This window comes from Triturus cristatus, chromosome 12 (assembly GCF_964204655.1).
Source record: "Triturus cristatus chromosome 12, aTriCri1.1, whole genome shotgun sequence".
Classification (NCBI taxonomy): domain Eukaryota; kingdom Metazoa; phylum Chordata; class Amphibia; order Caudata; family Salamandridae; genus Triturus; species Triturus cristatus.
In genome coordinates this window covers 355,276,441-355,297,868 of record NC_140595.1, presented here as the reverse complement: position 1 = coordinate 355,297,868, position 21,428 = coordinate 355,276,441, and the positions used below count along the sequence as shown (strand labels likewise).

Sequence of the window (21,428 nt, the reverse complement as noted above, 5' to 3'; positions counted from 1 at the left end):
CCAGGCATCCCCAGCGTCTGTGGGGGGCCGTTGTAGAGATGAGGCAAGCTTAATGCCCAGAGTTGCCGAGTGTGTTCCTGGTTAGAGTAGGTACCGAGGCGAGAATTATCGAATCCGTTTTGACCCTGGTCCACGACCCTGCCGCGTCGGGAATTGAACCCTGGTCCCTGGCCAATTCTCTGCTTACGGGTCTGCCGCCTCTAACCAGTGAGCCACACCTCTCTACCACTCAATGACACTACATACTGTGGGAACCGTGGCTAGCCATGTATACAAACTAAACATGGCATGGCACCTCTGCCTCACTATGCAGAATGCGTGGAGAGATGAGAGCAAAGTATGTGCGAAGGTGGCAAGTAATTCTCGATTATAAAAGTACAGTGCAGTCTTGAGGGGATGTGCCGGACAGACTTGAGTATGCAGAGCACAGACATGTACATGTCAACATACATTGATGGTCTATTGAGTGAAGTGGACAGTGGACGCAACTATGATAGTACAGTCAGTAGGGAAGATTACAGAATGGTAGCGCGTGCGTGCCTCCCCCCCCCCCCCCCAAATGTTTAGGGAAGTGGGCTGGCTGGCCGTATGCAAGGCTGGCGTAGGGGTATGAATATATGGCATGTTTCTTTGGGTGTGGTTCTCTTCCGGATTGGCGAACGTGTCTTCCAGGTCTGCGCAGCTTACACCGCCACGAGGCTGACACTGTGAGCAAAGGTGGGTGCGTGAATGATGCTCTCAGCCTGCTGGTACTCAGAAACCGTCATGGCCGCTGTAACGCATATATGCCCCACAGTTCACCTTTTGACACCGCTGTATGTGAAAGAGGGCCAACCACGTGCCGACGGAAGGTCCTGGGCCGAGGTCTGCGAGCTCGGAAGGCTCCTGAGATTAACGCTGGCTACCGCGACACAGGCACACAGAGCCCAGCCTGAGACCCAGGAGCGTGGAGTGCTCTGTATAATAGTAACACAGTAGTCCAACAGGTACTGACAGTGGAACGGTGTTTTGATACCATAGTGGATGATCTTAGAACTGTATCTGAGAGTGGAGATGAAGGTACTCCTTTCGACCAACTGCAACCAACTCTGGGTCCCAACAGTGGAACATTGTCTTGATCCCATAATGGATGATGTCCAATAAAACCTGCTGCTTTTCACAGAACTACCTCCGTTAAGGTGCATCACACTCTGTGCTTCCGTAGCTAATGGCTGTACAGGATTATTGGGCTTTGTTGACTGTAGTTGCTGAACTATAGCGCGGTACAGCAGGTCCGAACAATGAAACGGGGTCTTGATTCTATGATTGAGGATGTCAGAAGTTAAAGTCTGTGATGATTTCGGTGTACACCCTCCGATCAGGTGCAACCAACTCTAGGTCCGAACAGTGGAACGGTGTCTTGATCCCACAATGGACGATGTTAGAACTGCATCTGAGAGTGGAGATGAAGGTACTCCCTTTGACCAGGTGGAACGAACTCTAGGTTGCAACAGTGGAACGTTGTCTTGATTCCACAATGGAAGATGTCCAATATTACATTCTGCTTATTTTTACAGAACTCCTTCCATTGAGGTGGATTAGACTCTGTGCTTCTGTAGTTAACTGCTGCACATGATTATTAGGCATGGTTTATTGCAGTTGCTGGAGTACACAGCGGTACAGCATGTTCGACCAGTTAAATGAGGTCTTAATTCTGTGATTGAGGATGTCAGAAGTTAAAGTGTGTGATGATTTTTGTGTATAGCTTCTGATGAGGCGCAACCAACTCTAGGTACCAACAGTGGAATGGTGTCTTGATCACACAATGGACGATGTCCAATATTACCTGTTGCTGTTTTTTCACAGAACTCCATCTGTTGAGGTGCTTCAGATTCTGTGCTTCTGTAGTTAAGTGCTGCACATGGTTATTGGGCTTAGTTGACTGGTATTGCTGGAATACACCACGGTAGAGCAGGTCCAAACAGTGAAATGGGGTCTTAATTATATGATTGAGGATGTTAGAAGTTACAGTTTGTGATGATTTCTGTGTACACCCTCCGATGAGGTGCAAGCAACTCTAGGTCCCAACAGTGGAATGGTGTGTTGATCCCACAATGGATGATGTTAGTACTGTATCTGAGAGTGGAGATGGAGGTATTCCCTTCTACTAGCTGCAACCAACTCTAGGATCCAAAAGTAGAACGGTGTGTTGACTCCACAATGGACGATATTAGAACTGCATCATTTGAGAGTGGAGATGAAGGTACTCTCTTCGATCAGGTTCATTCAATTTTAGGTCCCAACTGTGGAACGGTGTCTTGATCCCACAATGGATGATGTCCGATATTACCTGCTGCTTGCTTTTTTCAGAAATTTGTGTGTTGAGGTGCATCACAGTCTGGGATTCCATAGCTAACTGCTGCACATGATTATTGGGCTTGGTTGACAGTAGTCGGTGGAGTATACTGTGGTACAGCAAGTGTAAACAGTAAAATGGGGTCTTGATTCTATGATTGAGGATGTCATAAGTTAAAGTCTGTGATGATTTTTGTGTACCCCTCTGATCAGGTGCAACCAACTCCGTGCTTCCGAATCCAACGGTATGTGGCTGTGAGTTGTGAATGACCACTGGATTTGGTGTAGACTGCAGTTCGCAGGGTTCACAATTTAGATTGCGTGGTGATTGTTTAATTACAGAATCCAGTAGTTAAGTAATTAGAACGTCTATTGAAACATACGCAATATTGTTTTAGTATACTTGCTTTAAGAAGTTTTTTTATATCAGTTATAGGTTTAGTGAAATGACCAAATGTATCTTGGAAGTCCAATGGAACAGTGAATAGTGTAGACTGTGGAGAGATGAAATCCCTATTCGAATTGTTTTGATTTATTCATTGTAGTGTTCTCTGTAATTTAGCTTGTTTTATTTTGTAAAGAGGGAGTGATGGTTGTGTGTGTGAGTACTGCTTTTAATTAACAATGCAGACAGTAGTGTTCACAATTCAGATCGCGTTGCTATTGTAGATGATGCAGTCCTGTAAGAGAAGAGATTGCTGTAGTGTGCTCTGTCTGCACCACTCATACGCATCATTGCAGGCACCGCATACGTTTTCTTTGCTTCGTGTATTGCAAACTGTAGAGCTCAAGTCAATGCTATGTGACTGTGGGCCCTTGCTGAACGCTCTCTCTGGCCTATACTGCAGACTTCAGTGTCCAAAATTGACATTGAGTTGGTATTATAGATGATGTAGTCATGTAGGAAAAGACATTGCTCCAGTGCGCTCTGTCTGCACCACTGATATGCATCATTCCAGGATCTGCACACTTTTTTTTCTTCGAGTATTGCAAACTGTAGAGCTCAAGTGAATGCCAGGTGGCTGTGGGCTCTTACTGACTGCTCTCTATGGCCTACACTGCAGACAGCAGTGTTCACAATTCAGATGGAGTCGCTATTGTAGATTAGGTAGTTCTGTAGGAAAAGACATTGCTCCAGTGTGCTCTGTCTGCAGCACTCATACGCATCATTGTAGGCTCTGTACACATTTTTTTTGCTTTGTGTATTGCAAACTGTAGAGGTCAAGTCAATGCCACGTGGCTGTGGGCCCTTGTTGAACGCTCTCTCTGGCCTATACTGCAAACTTCTGTGTCCACATTTGACATTGAGTCTGTATTGTAGATGATGCAGTCCTGTAGGAAAAGATATTCCTGCAGTGCGCTCTGTCTGCACCACTCATATGCATCATTGCAGGCTCTGCACATGTTTTTTTAGTTTGTGTATTGTAGAGCTCAAGTGAATGCCATGTGGCTGTGGGCCCATGTGACTGCTCACTCTGGCCTACACTGCAGACAGCAGTGTTCACAATTGAGATTGAGTTGCTATTGTAGATGAAGTAGTCCTGTAGGAAAAGACATTGCTCCAGTGTGTACTGTCTGCACCATGCATATGTATCATTAAAGGCTTTGCACACTTTTTTGTTGCTTCGCTGACGACAAACTGGGTAGGTGAAGTCACTTTACGTATCTGTGGGTCCTTTGTGACCGCTCTCTATGGCCTACACTGCAGACACCAGTGTTCATAATTCAGATTGAGTTGGTATTGCAGATGATGCAGTGTTGATGGCAACAGATATTGCTCCTAGTATGGCCTGTCTACAGCAAGCATTATCGGTGGCTGTGCACATGCTGAATGCTTTTGATGTGGTTATGTGAGTGCACTAGAACTGATGGAGCGTTTTTGATATAATCTTTTTGTGTATTATTTCAGATCTATTGATTGTGTGTCAGTATACCACAAGTTGTTGTTCTTTTACGATGGAATTATTTCTGTATTATTTCACATCTACTGTCCGTACCTTACTGCAGCATACATTATTGATTCTTTTAATATTGAATCTCTGTGTGTGATCCAATGATTACTGGTGTAGTTGATGCTAGCAGCAGCCATTGTCTGAAGGCTGGTTTAGACTTACCGCACACACATCCAGCACAGACATCACTGGATATGTCACCATGGTAATAAAAAGGAGTCAAGCGTAGGTGCCCGTATCCACTTCCACTATCTATCTGTGTCCGTGTGTTCATTATCTATGCATGATTCTGTCTCTGGGCTGTACTATATTACGTTGTGTTGTGGACAGCGTATGCAACCATGTTACCTGTGGTATTGGAGAAAATTTCGGTAATGTAACTCTTAGGTGTATGGGTATCATAGGTGGAAGGCTACTTTACAGAGCATGAATATTGATGAAAATGATGGTTGCATGTTGTGTGTAGTGTAAGATATGTGTATATTGCAAAAGGTTTTGAACAAAGCTCTCTAAGCCGAAGAGGTGTGTCTCATGAATTGCAGTACAGATATTGACTAAAATGGGTGGCGTTTTCGACCTGTTACAATGGGAAATGTTATGAACTAATGAAATGCTTTTTTTTATGGTTACATGGCAATCGCGCAGCCAGTGTGCAATGAGACCGCACCCAATGTGATTTTGAGAAAATATGTTTATTATAATATAAGTTTATTAGAGGTAGAAATATATAACTGTTTAAAATATTTTTAATTATCGCTTGCTCTCATATACACTTTAAAGTTTTTTTGATATAGTTTTGAGACAAAAAAAATGAGGGAATGGCGAATGCGGCGCAACATCGTATGTCTATGACGTAACATAGTGAGTGGCAGCATGCACTCGTCGCATACGCAACACGCAGCGGGAAGATATAAAAGATTATATAATTTGTAAAGTTTAAAAAAAGGATGATAGAGTTGCAAAATATTAAAAAAGTATTAGAAAAAATATAGGTTTTATAAATATTAAAATATGAAACTAACATTTAAAAAACCTTCGAAATTCACTGAAAAAACCATAGGTTTTACAGACGTTATAGTTAGGAATTAGCATTTAGAAAACTTTAGAAATTCACTGAAAAAGCCATAGGTTTTAGGGACGTTATAGTTAGTTGGACATTTGACTCATATAAAACCAGAGAAATTCGCCTGTTATAGTTAGTTGAGCTAACTATAGCTCGCTTGCCTGCAATGCACTGCCGATGACGTCACATATTACATCACTCATGACCTGGTCATTGACATCACTCATGACTTCATTGATTTGATGACATCACCAATGACATCACGTGATAGTCCTACACACCTCTTCACACTGTACTATAACCTTTGATAGATGCACTCTAAAATACAGACTACCGTTTTGAAAAGCATAGACACACCAATACCAGATACTAGATATCCATCTACTGATTCCTATCTATATATTGTGAGCCAGATTTACACTGATACAGTCACTTATACATGGTGTCACTCATCATTACATCAGTATAATATCCACTCATACACGTATATATACATTTACACAGTGCTACTGATCCATAGTTACTCACACATCTATTCAGTCATGCCAAAAATCAATCATACACCCATGTACTCACCTATGCAGATATATACACAACACCTGCCTTATTTATACACACATCACTTTCCTTATTTATATAGCTACTATCACATACTTACTCTCTTATAAAATCACTAATACATGTACACATTCGTGTATGTAGACACTCTTGCAATCACTGTCTTTCACGTAGTCAATTATACACCCCAACACTCACATATAGTGTGTAAAAACATATATAGTTACTCACATATATACAACTGAGACATCAATTCACTAATGAACACACCTGTTCACACAGTCAGCAATCTATACACCCCTTCTGAGATTCACTTTTGAATCTATAGAACCAGTGAATCTGCCATTTAGACATGTATGCACAGAGTCAGACACCACCCACATGGACAGTCAGACCCCCATACAGATACTCATACAATCCGTGAAAAACACATATACACACTGATGTAGCTACTCACCAAGCCATGCACCTGCTTACACACCAAGTGAGAGACTAAGAGAGACATTCACACAGTCTAGTCACTAATCCATGCATTCAGTAACATAGATTCGATCAGTGACTTATAGAGTCAGTCATGCATCTACTAAATAATGTATTCAGGCACTTTTACATCGACTTATTCTTGAATAGACCTTGGCATAGATGTATATGAAAAATATTTAAACTTTACAGAAACACACATTCACTGGATGATGTCATCAATGATGTCATTTGAGATGTCATCAATGATGTCATGAGTGATGTCACTGACCATGTCATGAGTGATGTAATATGTGACGTCATCAGCAGTGCATTGCAGGCCCGCGAGTTATAGTTAGCTACAACCAACTATAACAGGCAAATTTCTCTGGTTTTATATGAGTCAAATGTCCAACTAACTAGAACGTCCCTGAAACCTATGTTTTTTTCAGTGAATACAGAATATGAAACGGGTACTGTTTGATTAGTGGTTTTACTTCCTCTGTTTGACTTATAGCATAGAAACTTCGAGACTGAGTTCAAAAAAGAGAAAGAGCTGTAAATGAACAATGAAAATAAGAGAGATTAATTTATTGTTAATATCAAAGGCACTTTGTGTGCCGAAATAGAGGAAGACCGATCACAATTGCCGTTGTCCAATTTGAAGCGTCTTCCCATGCATCGTTTTCTTTTTTTTTTATCATTTTTACTTTCAATGATCAAAAACACATTCTACTGGGTCATCCATTGGTTTGTTTGTAACTCATGAGGATTTTTTTTTTTTAAGTATTGTTTGGCAAGTATTTAGGGGCAAAAAGCTTTGGGCCCCAACCGTTCAGGAGGGAGCCCTCAACACTTACAGGTATTCCATTCATTCAAAGGCAATGGATATAGGATATGAGACTCGAGGGCACCTCATCACACCTTGCTATGTGGGTCCTGTCTTTTTGTGTTACTGTTGTGTTTATCTGTAAACCACATGCTGACACCGGTGTCATGATGCACAGTGCATGGTTACTGTTTGTATTAGAATATGGGAATGCTGGGGAGTGTTCTGATTTGGGACAGTTGCAGCAGGACTTCTGACGTAGAAAAGCATGTTGGCCTTTCTCCTTGTAATACTTGAATAAAGAAGTTTATTTACCTCATTGTCTCTGTGGCATCAATACACAACAAATTTGGGGATGAGCTGGATGTGTATCAGCAGTTTTGCTGAATAGGGCAGACGTTTGCATGAGCAACGAGAAGGAACTTCACTACCCTAGTCAGACCGGTCACTCTTGGAGAAGCTAGCTCTGAGGAAGGGCAGCACTGAGTAGAGGCCAACGCACAGTGACCATCCTGAGGATTTTGGAGAAGTACTGGGAAGGGCACTTTGTATGTGTGCATCAAAGAGTTCGCAGGAGGCAATCTTTCAGGACACAGGTCGCTACAGAGCCAGTGACATGTTTCTACATGTGCACGCAACACACCAAAGCAACCTCTATTTTGGATTAGGGTCAGAAGCATTACATTCATGGTACAAGGAGTGCATCAACAAGCGCTTAACAAACTTCGACCGTTTAATCGAACATGGTGCTGGCAGAGGTCACAGGAATTCACAGGCATGGACAGGGAGTGCGTTAACAAGGGCTTGAGGAAGAGTGACCATCACATAAGGAAATCGCTGGCAAGTCAGAGGAGTGGTAACACTTGCTGGTAAAGAGGTCTACATGAATTGTGGGCATTGAGTACTGCATTTTTTAGGGAATTGTTGCCAGCGAGGCCTGCTATCAGCTTAGGAGCAAGTAACTGTGCTGCACTGAGGCCATTGTTTTTTTGGGCAGTGAGTCTTATATTATCACTATTGTAACCTGTCTTAATTGTGGATGTGGAGGCACAGTGAGTGTTATTCCTTGCTCTTCAGCCTATGCTCAGTTGCATACCCCACCTTCAAGTGTGGCGCCTAGGGTGGTAAAAAGGTTGTACACCTCTTTGGCACTTTTAGAAAATTTCACATTAATGAACAGTGGTTTACTTCTCGAAAGTGGCAGAAAAATTATACGAATGTTTGCGCACATCCATGGTACTGCTAGGAGTTCTCGCGCTGGACAGCAAAGCTTAGGGATAATGACTCGACGAGGGCAGAGAAAGTATGTGGAGCAGACGTGCAGATAATTAACAACGTTCAAGTGGATTAAAATGCCATCTTATTATTGGGGGCATTTGGAAGTGACATTCCCCTAAATTGCCTTTCAATTATAATTTGTAGAATGGATAACAACGTATAGTGTGTTAGATTGAGGGAAATTTGTTGTGTCGTGTGTGCTTCTCAAACGTTTTCTTTGCCACAACCATGTTTAACTTCCTCAGGTAATCCTCTTGTCAAATAGCATGAGTGGAAAGAGTATCTTCTCAATTATTTTGATAACGTTGAAGATGAAGAGTTGTTGTAATTGAGAAAAAAGAAAATACTTGTTAGGTCTACAAGGGCTCATTGTGTACAATGCCATGGAGAAAATAAACTTGTAGTTCTAGTGACTCTGATGTATTTCAACATGTATTAGAGGATATGGATCAATATTATTCAACAACTCTGTGTATTGTGATTGACAGGCACACATTTTCAAGAGAAAATAGAACACATTTGAGCCTGTGGAAGACTATGTTTCAGCCCTAAAGAGGTTTGCACTTGCATGTAGATTTGGGATTTTACATAATGAGCTAATTTGTGACCAGATCATCATGTATGTTAATAACAAGCATATTCAGAAGTCTACTTACCTCTTTGTCTCCGTGGGATCAACAGTAATGCCACTGCGAGTATTGTCTTCTGGACTCAGGTGGGGTTCTGTACAATTGGCTGATGTTTGTATTGCTCACTCAGATTTTGCATTTTGTGTCTGGTATTGTGACATATATTTGGAAATAAATGATTCTGGGTTTACTTACTGATGTACTGTTCTCCAATTGATCAATAGTTTTGAGTCCCAGCCTTGCAAACCAGAAGACAATATTCGCTGTTGTCAAATGTGCAGGTGCAAGGTAAGAGACAGAAATTCATGGAAATGTAATAGTTTGACTCTGAGAGAACCCTACAATTTCAATATCTGTAAGTAAATTGTGAGCCAATTAGGGCATATGTAAACAACTAAAGCCACATTTTCAAGTAAATTTTACCAATATGGATGTGATTATGGTTAAAGACTTAGGGGCTCCCGCCATCATAACAGTGATGGGACCTCCCGCCAGATGTGCGGCGGTCCCACCAGTGCAATTAGGATGCGCCCGCCATACTGGCAGGCACATTCTGGCCTTTTACCATTGCAGACGGTGCTGATGGCTGCAGCACTGTCTGCAATGGTAAAAGAGCATGCACAGCATCTTCCTGCACAATGTGGCAGGCACCATGCGGTGCCTGCCACTTGGTGCATTGAACTGCAGGGGAGTACCATGGGTACCCCCCAGTGCACCCCCCCCACAGAGGGGGCCTGCAACGGGCCCCCAAAGCCAATCCCCGCCAGTCTTTCCATGGCAGCAATGCTGCCATGGAAAGGCCTGTCCAAATCCCTGGTCCTAATATGGCGAACGGTGCCTGCTAGGCACCGCCACCATATTAGTGGCCCTGACTGTGTGTCTGCCGTGATACCCACCGCCATCCTCATTTGGTGGTGGGTAAATCTCATTGTGATGGTGAGAGGATCGCCACCGCTGGGCCGGCGGTAGTGATCCTCGGCGGTGGCAAGCCTCCCGCCATCATATTGAGCCCCTTAGGCCCTGATTATGAAAATAGGTGCTATTTATCGCACCTGATATATACGATACCATGCATACCCCTGCAAACATTTATAGCAGAATTGATGACAACATTTAACTAAGGTTGTGGTATTTAAAATATCTGATAATTATTGAATGAGTTAAATACTTTCCAACTCATAATTCCAACACAAGAGCTTATTTATGGGTTGGACTACACAGGTTATTCTTAATCAGGCCCTTAGTTTTTCAGCAAAAGGTTCACTAGTTTGTTGATTAAAAATGTAGCCTGGCAGATATCAATTACAATGCAGGCATTACATTGTAATGCCTTTACAACGTGTGTGCCATTACAACAAATGCCATTACAACGCATTGCAAGGTTAGTAATGGATGTAATTGAGGTCATTTGTTTTTTTTATTATTTTTTATATTTTCTTTTCAGGCTGGTAATAGTTAATAATAATAGTATTATTTTACCAATTTTTTAATAGTTAAAAAAATATTTTTAAATAGTTAAAAAATATATATATCATATTATGTATTTAAATTGTATAGGTTTGGGTTGGGTAGTGTATTTATACTCCGGTTTTTGAAAAAAATAGTTGAGTTTTATTTAAGAATTATATTAGGAGTTAATTTATTTAAAAAATAATAAAAATCAAGAATTTATTGTAATAAATTAAAAAACATATGAAATGTGCTTTGCATTTTTTCCCTGGGATGGGATATATGGGAAATAGGGGTTTTGGGTGGGGGAGTGTACTAATACTCAGGTATTCATGTTTAAGCTTGAGAATTTAATGATATTTAGTTTTAGACCGTGACCAAGAACTTTGCACACCGCACTTTCCTCAGAGCCCCTGCCCTGCTTGGGACGCACCCTGCACTTTGTGGCCGGTCCCTGGAGGGACGTTAAATCTACGGCGGTGGTCCCGCTCCTCGGGAGACCGTAACCAAGAACTTTGCACACCGTACTTTCATCAGAGCCCCTGCCCTGCTTGGGACTCACCCTGCACTTTGTGGCCGGTCCCTGGAGGGACGTTAAATCTACGGCGGCGGTCCCGCTTCTCGGGAGACCGTAACCAAGAATGTTGCATACCGCACTTTCATCAGAGCCCCTGCCCTGCTTGGGACGCACCCTGCACTTTGTGGCCGGTCCGTGGAGGGACGTTAAATCTACGGCGGCGGTCCCGCTCCTCGGGAGACTGTAACCAAGAACTTTGCACACCGTACTTTCATCAGAGCCCCTGCCCTGCTTGGGACGCACCCTGCACTTTGTGGCCGGTTCCTGGAGGGACGTTAAATCTACGGGGTCGGTCCCGCCTCGCGGGACGTGCGCGGGCGTGCCCAGGCGAAGACCGGGCCAAGACGGGCCCGTCTTAGCCCAAAGTAGACTGGACTGGGCCACGGCATTTGAGTTTTAAAGGTATTGTGGCAGGGGGATATAGCTGTCATAGGCTATTGACTTTGAGTCCTATATTTTCTACGATCTGTATGTAATAGGGCCATAGTTGTCTCAAGTATTTACGGAACTATTCCTATATTGAATAGGCCTAATTGTGTAAAAAATTGGCAAAAGGAAGGCACTAACTGCTACTCAAAACAACAATAAGCAGCCCATTACGGAAACGCGCTCACGCCAAACATTACTCACTTATTTAACGGGGGCGGTGGGAGTTATCGAGCAGCAGATCCTTTCTGTAGAGGAGTCACTGAGCTCGGTTAATTCAGAGCCTGGCGTAATTACGGTAGCTGATAACATCTTACAGGGGTGCCCCGATTTACCAACTAAAAGTCTTCAACTTAACAGAAATGGGTGTAGTGTGGTTATATCGGGACACATAACTGGAAGTGACCATGATCAGGAATGTCAACCACCCCCTAAGGGAGCTAGAAATACTGCTACCCTCCTAAGACAACTGGAAACTTAGGCTCATCACCGGCAATACCCCCATTAAAAACACGTAAAAAGGCTGCCAACAAGGGCTTATCGCAAGTGTTACAGAAACCAGAGGACAGGGGAAAATCTACAGGTACCCCTAACACCCGTATCGAAAAGGAGGTGACTAAGATAAATGGTAAATTGGACTCCCTGGACTCCTACATTAGAGCAACATTAGATAATTTATCAGGTAGAATTGGGAACCTGGAAGACGCAGTATTTAATAGCTTATGCAAAATACAGCAACCTATCCAGGAACCATCAGTTGCGCATAAATGTAACAAAGTACTATGCGATAACAACGAGAGATGTCAAACTACCTATCTTGTACCTTCCAGGAATAATGAACAGAGAAGTGCATTACAATGTAGACCCGAGAAAATTGCCACCCCTAACCAAGAGGCTTATTCCAACATCCCCTCTCTAGCCCCACATTTACCCATAAAGCCACCAGGACCTAATCTTAATATCACCAGTACCAGGCATGGAAATGATGGCGATTGGCATAATAATAACCCGGATTTACCGCCCGCAGCCACCCCCTATGTAGTCGTGCTAACTAATGTCCCGAGTCTACAGAGGGGGAGCATGGAATCATGGGAGACCTTAAGAAATAGATCACTACACTGGTTAGGCTCTAGGATAGGATTTACAGAGAGGTTGTATGATGAATTCAAGATGGCTAGAAGGGCACTGTGGGTTGGCAAAGGCCGGAAGATTATGAGCGGGGATTGTGTGATATTGACATTCAAATCTCCACAACTAGTTCGCGAAATACTGAACAGAGCTGGGTCTCATACAATTACCACCCAGGGTATTAACTTAGTACCACTAGGTTTTTTTTTTACCACCCGGACAGTTATAATAAACTCTCTTATCACAGGGAAGCACCTATCCCGGGCCCTTTGAGTCAGTTCATTGTCCCTGTTTATAACCGGTTTGAAACATTTTCCAACCTCGATCTAGTTGATTGACAACAAATGGGGGAAATGTGCTGTATAGATATTCCAAATACAACGGTTCAGGAGCCCAGCACGGGACACCCTGATTTGCCGCCTATTAATATATTAGTTGCTCTGCCCGCCCTTAATGAAGTGGAAAGTACCGGGCCAGAGTTTGATAAGGTGGGTTCTAGTATGCTGGTGGGGATTTCCCCTCCAACACAAAATACATGCTCTATTCAACCTAACGTTGGAAATGTTGGGATAAATGAAACCGGAAAAGATCTAGAGGATAAGTGTCAAATACTGTTCTGGAACATCGCAGGGTTAAAATCCAAGGAATCTAATACCCTGTGGATCGAGTTCATTAACAACTTTAACATCGTTAACGTACAAGAAACTTGGGCGAAAGACCCATTACATATTAGTGGCTATAAAACATTTCACACCCCAGCCATTGCAACAACCTCTGGCAAAGCTAAGGGGGGGTTGTGTACATATGTTTCAAATTAAACCTCACTATCACTTAGTGATTTTTCACGTGGATAGAACTCTCTGCTTGGCAATATTGAACTTTTATAATAATCTGACACCTGCTTTGATTGAAGATACACTGAGATCACTGAGTTGTTCTCTACACACTTTAATTACCCGCCTAAAGAAGGAGGTTTTTGTGATTTGGGGCGGGGATTTTAATTCCCCCGCTTGTAAGCATATTGGTGAAGATGTTTGTGGTCTAACGTATGGACACGGGGAAAGCTTTGTTCATTTTCCGCATACACAATATGGGGATTCTCTGAACGATATAATGTTTACCTTTGACCTAGGGTTTGCTAATAGTCTATGCTCTCCCATGGTTCCCTTTACCCCTACTTTTAACGCTCGTGGTTTAACATCCCCTCATGCAGATACTCTTCCTGTATTAACAACTTTATGACGCATGAGATAGCCCTAAGTGACCACTTCCCCCTAAGCATAGATGTGACTACGCTTAAACAGCACAAATGAAGAATAACAGCCATCGATAACGTTAATAATATTGCTGGGTTTAGGCAAAATGGCTTTGCACTAAAATGGGCATCACTAGACACCCATGAACTTATTTTAAAAATTGCTCTTAATTGTAAAAGCATGCTTTTGTCATGCCTGGACGAAAATACACCCAGCAAAGAGATTAGGGAAAACTTTTTGGCTATCTCAAATTATATAAAGAAGTCACTTTTTGTTGAAAATACCAGGAGACCTACAAGAAATCAAGGCTGGTTTAACGCCGAATGTACCAAGGCATATACCAATCTTAAAAACTGTATACAAGCCCCAGTTAAAAACATTAAACACATCAGGGAGCCAAGACGAAATTATAAAACTGTACTCAAATATAGCAAGTCTACTTTAAAATAAAAAACATGGCGGGCATTACGCGATGCTGCAGATAGCCGTGATTCTTCTGCCTTTTGGAAAGCGGTGAACGCCCCTTTTTTAGTGAACACTGAAATGGCAGTTATGGAGATTGCCATTTCAGAACCTGAATGGGTAAAACATTACTCAAACATATATAAAAATCCGATTTCACAGGCCCAAGACTGCGTATTAAACACATTAGGTAAAGTACAAGATCTTAGATTAAACTTTACATTGAACGAGATTACCGCAGCAATCAATTCTAGCCCTGGTGGTAAGGCCCCAGCACCAGATGGTATACCTGTGGACCTTTTTAAATCAGATGTAGCATTATGGGGCCCGCTTTTAACCCAGGTCTCTAATGCATGCAATAAAAGTGGCTTCCTACCAACATGGTACAAATCCACAATCGTACCAATCTTTAAAAAGGGAGACAGGACGAATCCGACTTGTTATCGCCCGATTTCGTTGCTGGACTCTACAGCTAAGATCATCGGCCGGGTTTTACTGGACAGACTGCAGACCTTGGCTGATGAACAAGACATCATCAGTGACCTACAATATGGGTTCCGCAAGGGCCTGGGCACAGTAGAACAGGGCTTAAATCTGCATATTTTAATGGACAAATATACCAGGGCAAAAAATGGCAGACTTTTTATGACTTTTGTGGATTTAACGGCAGCCTTCGACTGCGTTATTCTTGATAAGTTGTGGCTGATTTTAGAAGGCCTAGGTGTAGATTCACTAATAATCAAATTTTTAAGGGCGCTTTATTCTGGAGCAAGGGCCAAGGTGAGATATGGGAGAGGTGGAGAATGCACAAGTCACTTTGGAATTGGGAGAGGTGTGCGCCAAGGCTGTGTCCTTGCCCCATTTCTCTTCACACTGTATATAAATGGTCTAGAATCTCTTTTAATCAAAGAGTGTAGGGATCTACCCAAGGCAGACAAGCGATATATCCCTGCACTCTTGTATGCAGACAATGCAGTTTTAATGGCCCGTACACCTCTTGGACTTCAAAGGGTCGTTACCTCATTTACCAGTTTTATGTCCAACTTGGGACTCTCAATAAATTGTTCTAAAACGTATACAATGAATTGTGGGGCAGGGACAAATAAGAGAGTTAAAACCCTATATATTAACGGTAGCCAAATAGAGCGGACTAAAACATTTTCATACTTAGGGATTTTATTCGACAGGACTGGGACCTGGATTGAGGCGGTCAAAACTAGGCGCCTGCTGTTCGTTAGGGCTTTAATGGCCCTATCAAACTTCAGCCGCAAACTAGGAAAGCGCCCACCGGTTGAACTTCTACATATTTACAAGGCCAAATGTGTGTCTATTGCTACTTATGGAGCGGGCGTATGGGGTTATGCAGACTTAAAGGTCTTGCAGATCACGGAAAACTTGTTCCTCAAGTTTCTATTGGCACTGCCCCAAAGTAGCTCAAACTATATATGTCATATGGAACTGGGTATCCCATACTTAGAAGACATCATTAAGACTCAACCTGTCCTTCTTTGGCACAGAATTTGGTTGTCAGACGAAACTGGTTTTAATCGCTATATACTGATAGACGCTTTGAAGTCTGATGGTGTTAAACTTATTAGGTGGTTGGAGTATGTGAAAAGGTTTCTTACGAACATAGGCCACCTGGAATACTACACAAACCCCTCCTTGATGCGTAGTATATCCAGGAAAGATCTCAAGGCTTGTTGTATGGGCTTTCTGGGTGGAATTAGAGCAGTTACCGAGATGAGAAGATCTACGGTCAAAGCCCATTACTTAACCTTGCTGACTCCAACTACTCAGTTATATCTATCCCTAATAGATCAAGACTTCGACCGTCTCCTGCTGACCCGTTTCAGACTGAATATCTTATTTAGATCCCTAAGTTTTCCAGTGATGAACGATTGGTCTAGAGACTTGTGTAAGTGTCCTTGCGATGATGTTTCACTACAATCCACCATGCATATTATGTTTTTCTGTAAATATTATGATGTATTAAGAAAGAGATGGATTGTACCAGTTTTAAAGAGCTTTGATTTAAAACGTTGCCGACCAGCTTTTTTAGCATTGCAATTTTTAGAAAATGAATTTGTCATTGCATCTGTCACTGCATTTCTTAAAAATGTTTATAGATGTCGGAGATCCATGATAATGTGACATGCTAATACGTATTGTGCTGTTCAGGAATTTACTGTTTTTAATTTTTAACTGTGCTTTGATGGATATTGTACATTTTAACCGAATAAAGACTATTAGGACTCTAGTTTTAGTCATATACATTTATAGAAATTAATTATTTAAAATTATTTAAAAAAATCTTTGGCACAAATCCTCTGGGATGGGATGTATGGAAAGTAGGGGTTTTGGGTGGGGGAGTGTTTTAATACTCGGGTAATATTTTTTAAATGTATAATACATTTATTTTCATTTATATTGATAGAAATATTTTATATTATTCGAATGTATAAAATTCTGTTTAGGCTTCTATTCTTTGGGGATAGATGTACATGAAAAATGGGTTTTGGGCAGAATAGCGTATTATTATTCAGGTATTAATATTAATAATTGAGAATTAATAGTACTTTAGTTATACTGCTATATAATTTCCAAATTAATTTGAAAGTAATGCAATGAAAAATGTCTTGCATTAAAAATCTGGGAAATTGGTGTTTTTGGTGGGGCAGTGTATTAATACTCAAGTATGTTTTTTTAATTCTAGAGTATTAATTAATATGTAGATTTTCTGATAGTTAATTATGATTGTTTTAAGTAATAATCTTTAAAAAGGCATTTGCTCCTATTCTCTGGGAAACAGGGGTATTAGGTGGGGGAGTTTATTAATACCCGGGTGTTAATTTGAATACTCGTGTATTATTTATTACTTAATTTATACATTTTTTAATTGTCAAAGTTTAAAATGAATTAGAAAAACATATTTTAAGGTAATGTGCAGATACATTTAGGGAGATTTTGGGTAGGAGGTGATTTGATGTAAAGGAAAAAATATAATTTAAAAATGCAATAATAGTTTTACCTTTAATATTTAAAAATAAAATCTTTAAAAGGTTAATTAGGATATTTTTTAAAGTTAATAGAGTTGACTTTGCCGCGTGTACATGACTTTCGTCATTGCGAGGTTGGTCATGGTCCGGATCAGAAGCAAGGGAGAGCTGCATCAAGGTAAGGCAAATTAAAATTATTAAAAATAGATTAAGGGTCATAAAGTTTAGTGTAAGGAGAGAGGAGGGAGGTAGTAAGAACTAGGAAAGTTGTATTTTGATGTTTTTGGGTGTTTTAACTCAAAAATCTTTTCCAAAACAGGTAGCAGTTGTAGGCCCACGTCAGGTTGATTGCTTTTGTAACACTTTTTGTTTAATAGGATTACTTTAAAAAGATTGATTCTTTTTTCTATTACACAATAGTGTTATGAAAGTAATCTTATTTGGTACATTTGTTTCTTGCAATGTTTTTTTAGTAATTGCATCATCGCGCTTTTCCAGATAGGATGAAGGAACATGGAGGAAGACTTTGTGGGTTGGAAAAAAACTTTTTTGCCCATTTTTAAACCATTGCTAATGTATTTTGGGACTTCTTCTGGACTTAGGTCTAGAGAGGATTTCAACAATGTATTTTTGGGTTGTGATTTTTTTCGAAACTTTATTACTTTTTCATGGTTTTTTTTTTAAACTTGAATTGAGTGAGAGAGGATTGCATCGATCGAATCTTGTTGCATTTTTTGCCAAGCAAGAATTATTTTTCGGGATTTTTTTTGGGGTGTGTTTTTTTGTAGTTGTGCACAGTATAGTTTACAGCTCCATTTTTTGCTGTTAAAATATGGCTTTGCCCTTTTTGGTTAGTTTAATACGGGTCATGGATTATTTCACGGATTATGGATTCTTTGCAGTGGATTAAAGGACTGCTTAAGACTCTTGGTGAAAGTCTGGATTGTATGTAAGTCCAAGAGTTGAAAGAAGAAGACAACTGAAGGTGAGAATCCCAATTCTTTTAAAATAATTGATTTTTTTTTTAAATGGCAATTTAATTAGGGGGATTCTTTCTCATAACAGGCAAGTAAGGTGGTTTATGAGTTAGTGTAGTTTAGAAATGTAGGATGTGTGCAATATTATCTAGGTAGTCTGAAGCCACCATCAACGTAAATTGTTGAATTTCACCCAATAGTCTCTCAGACATTTCTTTTGTTCTTTAAGAGATTTGTGGGTTCAGACTACCATTTAATAATTGTGCAATTCTAATTTCTTGGAAACTTTGCTCCTTCTTCAAAATTTACAAGAAATGATAGAGTTAGGATGTTGTTTACTGATAGATTTGTTGAAGGAGTTGTTCTATTGCATTATTTGTTTTTGCTCCTCCCTCTAAGCAGGTTGAGTTGCATTTCCATCGCTTCACATGGAAATGTGGTTTCCTCCTGCGGCCTAACCTGCTTCAATGGCCAATCCATGTGTCTTCAAAGTAATTTAGAAGAGGTGCCAATTTGTCCTTGTTTGCAGTAAAGTGGTCAGATTCAGTAATAGATGTGTAGTATTCATCTATACTGACAGGAGGAACAAAACAAAGTGCAGTTAGTTTCTTTAATTCATATTGTAGTTTGCTGTCTGATACATAATCCTCAACTAAGGATGTTTTTTGAATTTTTCGCCAATATGCCTGTGAAAAGTGAAAAAGAAATCCTTGAATTTGGGTATCTGTGTACATTTTGGTAATTGTGTTAATCATAGGTAATTCGAAGAAAATTAACACTTTTCTAGGACTTTTGTTCAAGGTTTTAGCTTTTGTCACTGATAAAAATTCAGGGTATGTTGAGGATTATTTATCAGGTAGTAAACTGTACACTAAGGCACTACTGTATGATTAATGTAGGCGTAAATAGTGTATATTTGGGTGAATGGATGGGGTGTGGATTTTAACGTCCCACCCATCATCCAAATATCACTACTCTCCAATTTAACAAGATTATAGGATGTGCTAAAGAGTAGTATTCTTTTAAGAGGGTTTTTGTTGTTATGCAAAATAAAGGGTTCATTAGTAACGGTTACAGAGAGTTCAGGTGGAATTTTAATGTCAGAAAAAGTTTGGGGTGTTACACGTAGGGGGTTATTTGCCTGTTTTTTACGCTGAATAATTCTGCGTAGGTTAGGGATTGTGGGTATACAACTTGATACATATGTTGGAATGTTTTGAGACACCTCCCTCAAAACTGAGCCACAGGGTTCATTGGAGGTGGATGCCAGGGCTTTAATTTAATTTCTATTCTCTCTTACTTCTGTCTCCCCTGCAGAAGCAGAGTGGTTATGCTCGGTGGTCATTTCAACAGTGTCACCAAGAGTAAGCGCTCTGCCTGTGCAATGGGATGAGTAATAATGCACACACCTCCAAAGACACTTGGCTCAGTTAATCTCGCCTAAAATAAACGTACCCAGCTTGATTGTATATAACCGGCTTCTTTTCTTGCTGCAATTCTCTGTAGAAACAAGAAAAAGAGAAAAGGATTGTTTTAGTGATTTTAAGTGTGTGTGTTTTAAAACTAATTTGCTTGTAAGTGAAAAGTTAGTACACATTGTTTATTTTAAAGCTTTAACTTTTTGAAAAATTGCACCAGGTTTAAATTGCATTTCTTTGATAATGTTTTGTTGGAATTGTTTCCTGCTTTTGTTCCTTGGATGGAAAAAAGGTTAATTTTGGTTAGATTTTACAGAATGGTAAAGGGTACCTTTTTTAAGGTTTTTCTGTTGTCTTGCTGGAAAGGCCTGGTTTACTTTGGATTTTTGTTGCAGGTCTTCACTATGTTTTGTTTGGTGGTTTGGATTCTTTGGATCTGTAAAAAAAGGAGAACTATTTATAGTTTGTTCTTTTTTTTGTTTGGTTTTGTAATTAGCCTGCAAAGAAATTGATTAGTGCTTTTGACGTTGAAAAAAAGTCATTTTGCTGTTGTTTATGAGACTGACATTTTACTGCAATGATACTTTTTAAAATAAATTGATTCTGTACTTGAAACCTGCCAAAAAAAAAGAATAATGAGGTTTTTGAATATTTTTACCTTGTATACTTTGGCTTCTCCTGTGGTGATGGGCTTTTAAATTTACTTTGATTGAGGAATGTGTTCCTCTTTTCTTGCTGGTTTAATGGTTAAATCTGTTGAGAAATAAAAATAAAAATGTTTAACTGGATACTTGAAAAATAACTGAAATTAAAATAGGAAAGTTACTGTTAAAAATGCAATTTTTTTTACATTAAGTAGAATCAATTTCCTCCCAACACCATCCAGCACTTTCCCTGAGGACTGCACAGGTTGGAGTAGTAATAGTAATTTTACCCCCCACCAGCATCCAGCACTTTCCCTGAGGCAAGCACAGGTCGCAGTAGGAATAGTACATTTGCCCCACCACCATCCAGCAATTTCCCTGAGGCAAGCAAAGGTCAGAGTAGGGATAGTAATTTTGCCCCCAACACGATCCAGTACTTTCCCTGAGGCAAGCACAGGACGGAGTAGGAATAGTAAATTTCCCCCCACCACCATCCAGCACTTTCCCTGATGCAAGCACAGGTCGGAGTAGGACTATTAAATATGCCCCCACCATTATCCAACTCTTTCCCTGAGGTAAGCACCTCTCGGAGTAAGAATAGTAAATTTGCCCCCACCACCATCCAGCACTTTCAGTGAGGCAAGCACCTGTCAAAGTAGGAACAGTAAATTTACCCCCATCACCATCCAGCACTTTCCCTGAGGCAAGCGCAGGTCAGATTAGGAATAGTAAATTTTTCCCACCACCATGCAACACTTCCCTTGAGGCAATCACAGGTCGGAGAAGGAATCGTAAATTTACCCCTACCATTATCTAACTCTTTCCCTGAGGCAAGCAAATGTCGGAATAGGAATAGTAAATTTGCCCCCACCACCATCCAGCACTTTACCTGAGGCAAGCACAGGACGTAGTAGGAATAGTAAATTTGCCCCACCACCATCCAGCACTTTCCCTGAGGCAAGCACAGGTCGGAGTAGGAATAGTAAATTT

General features: G+C 40.7%; 1 protein-coding gene across 1 annotated transcript in view; it reads left to right on the top strand.

Moving 5' to 3' along the window:
• The window catches only part of LOC146775989 (uncharacterized), a 649,670-nt gene that overhangs the window by 273,807 nt on the left and 354,435 nt on the right, over window positions 1-21,428 (top strand). The window lies entirely within an intron of this gene.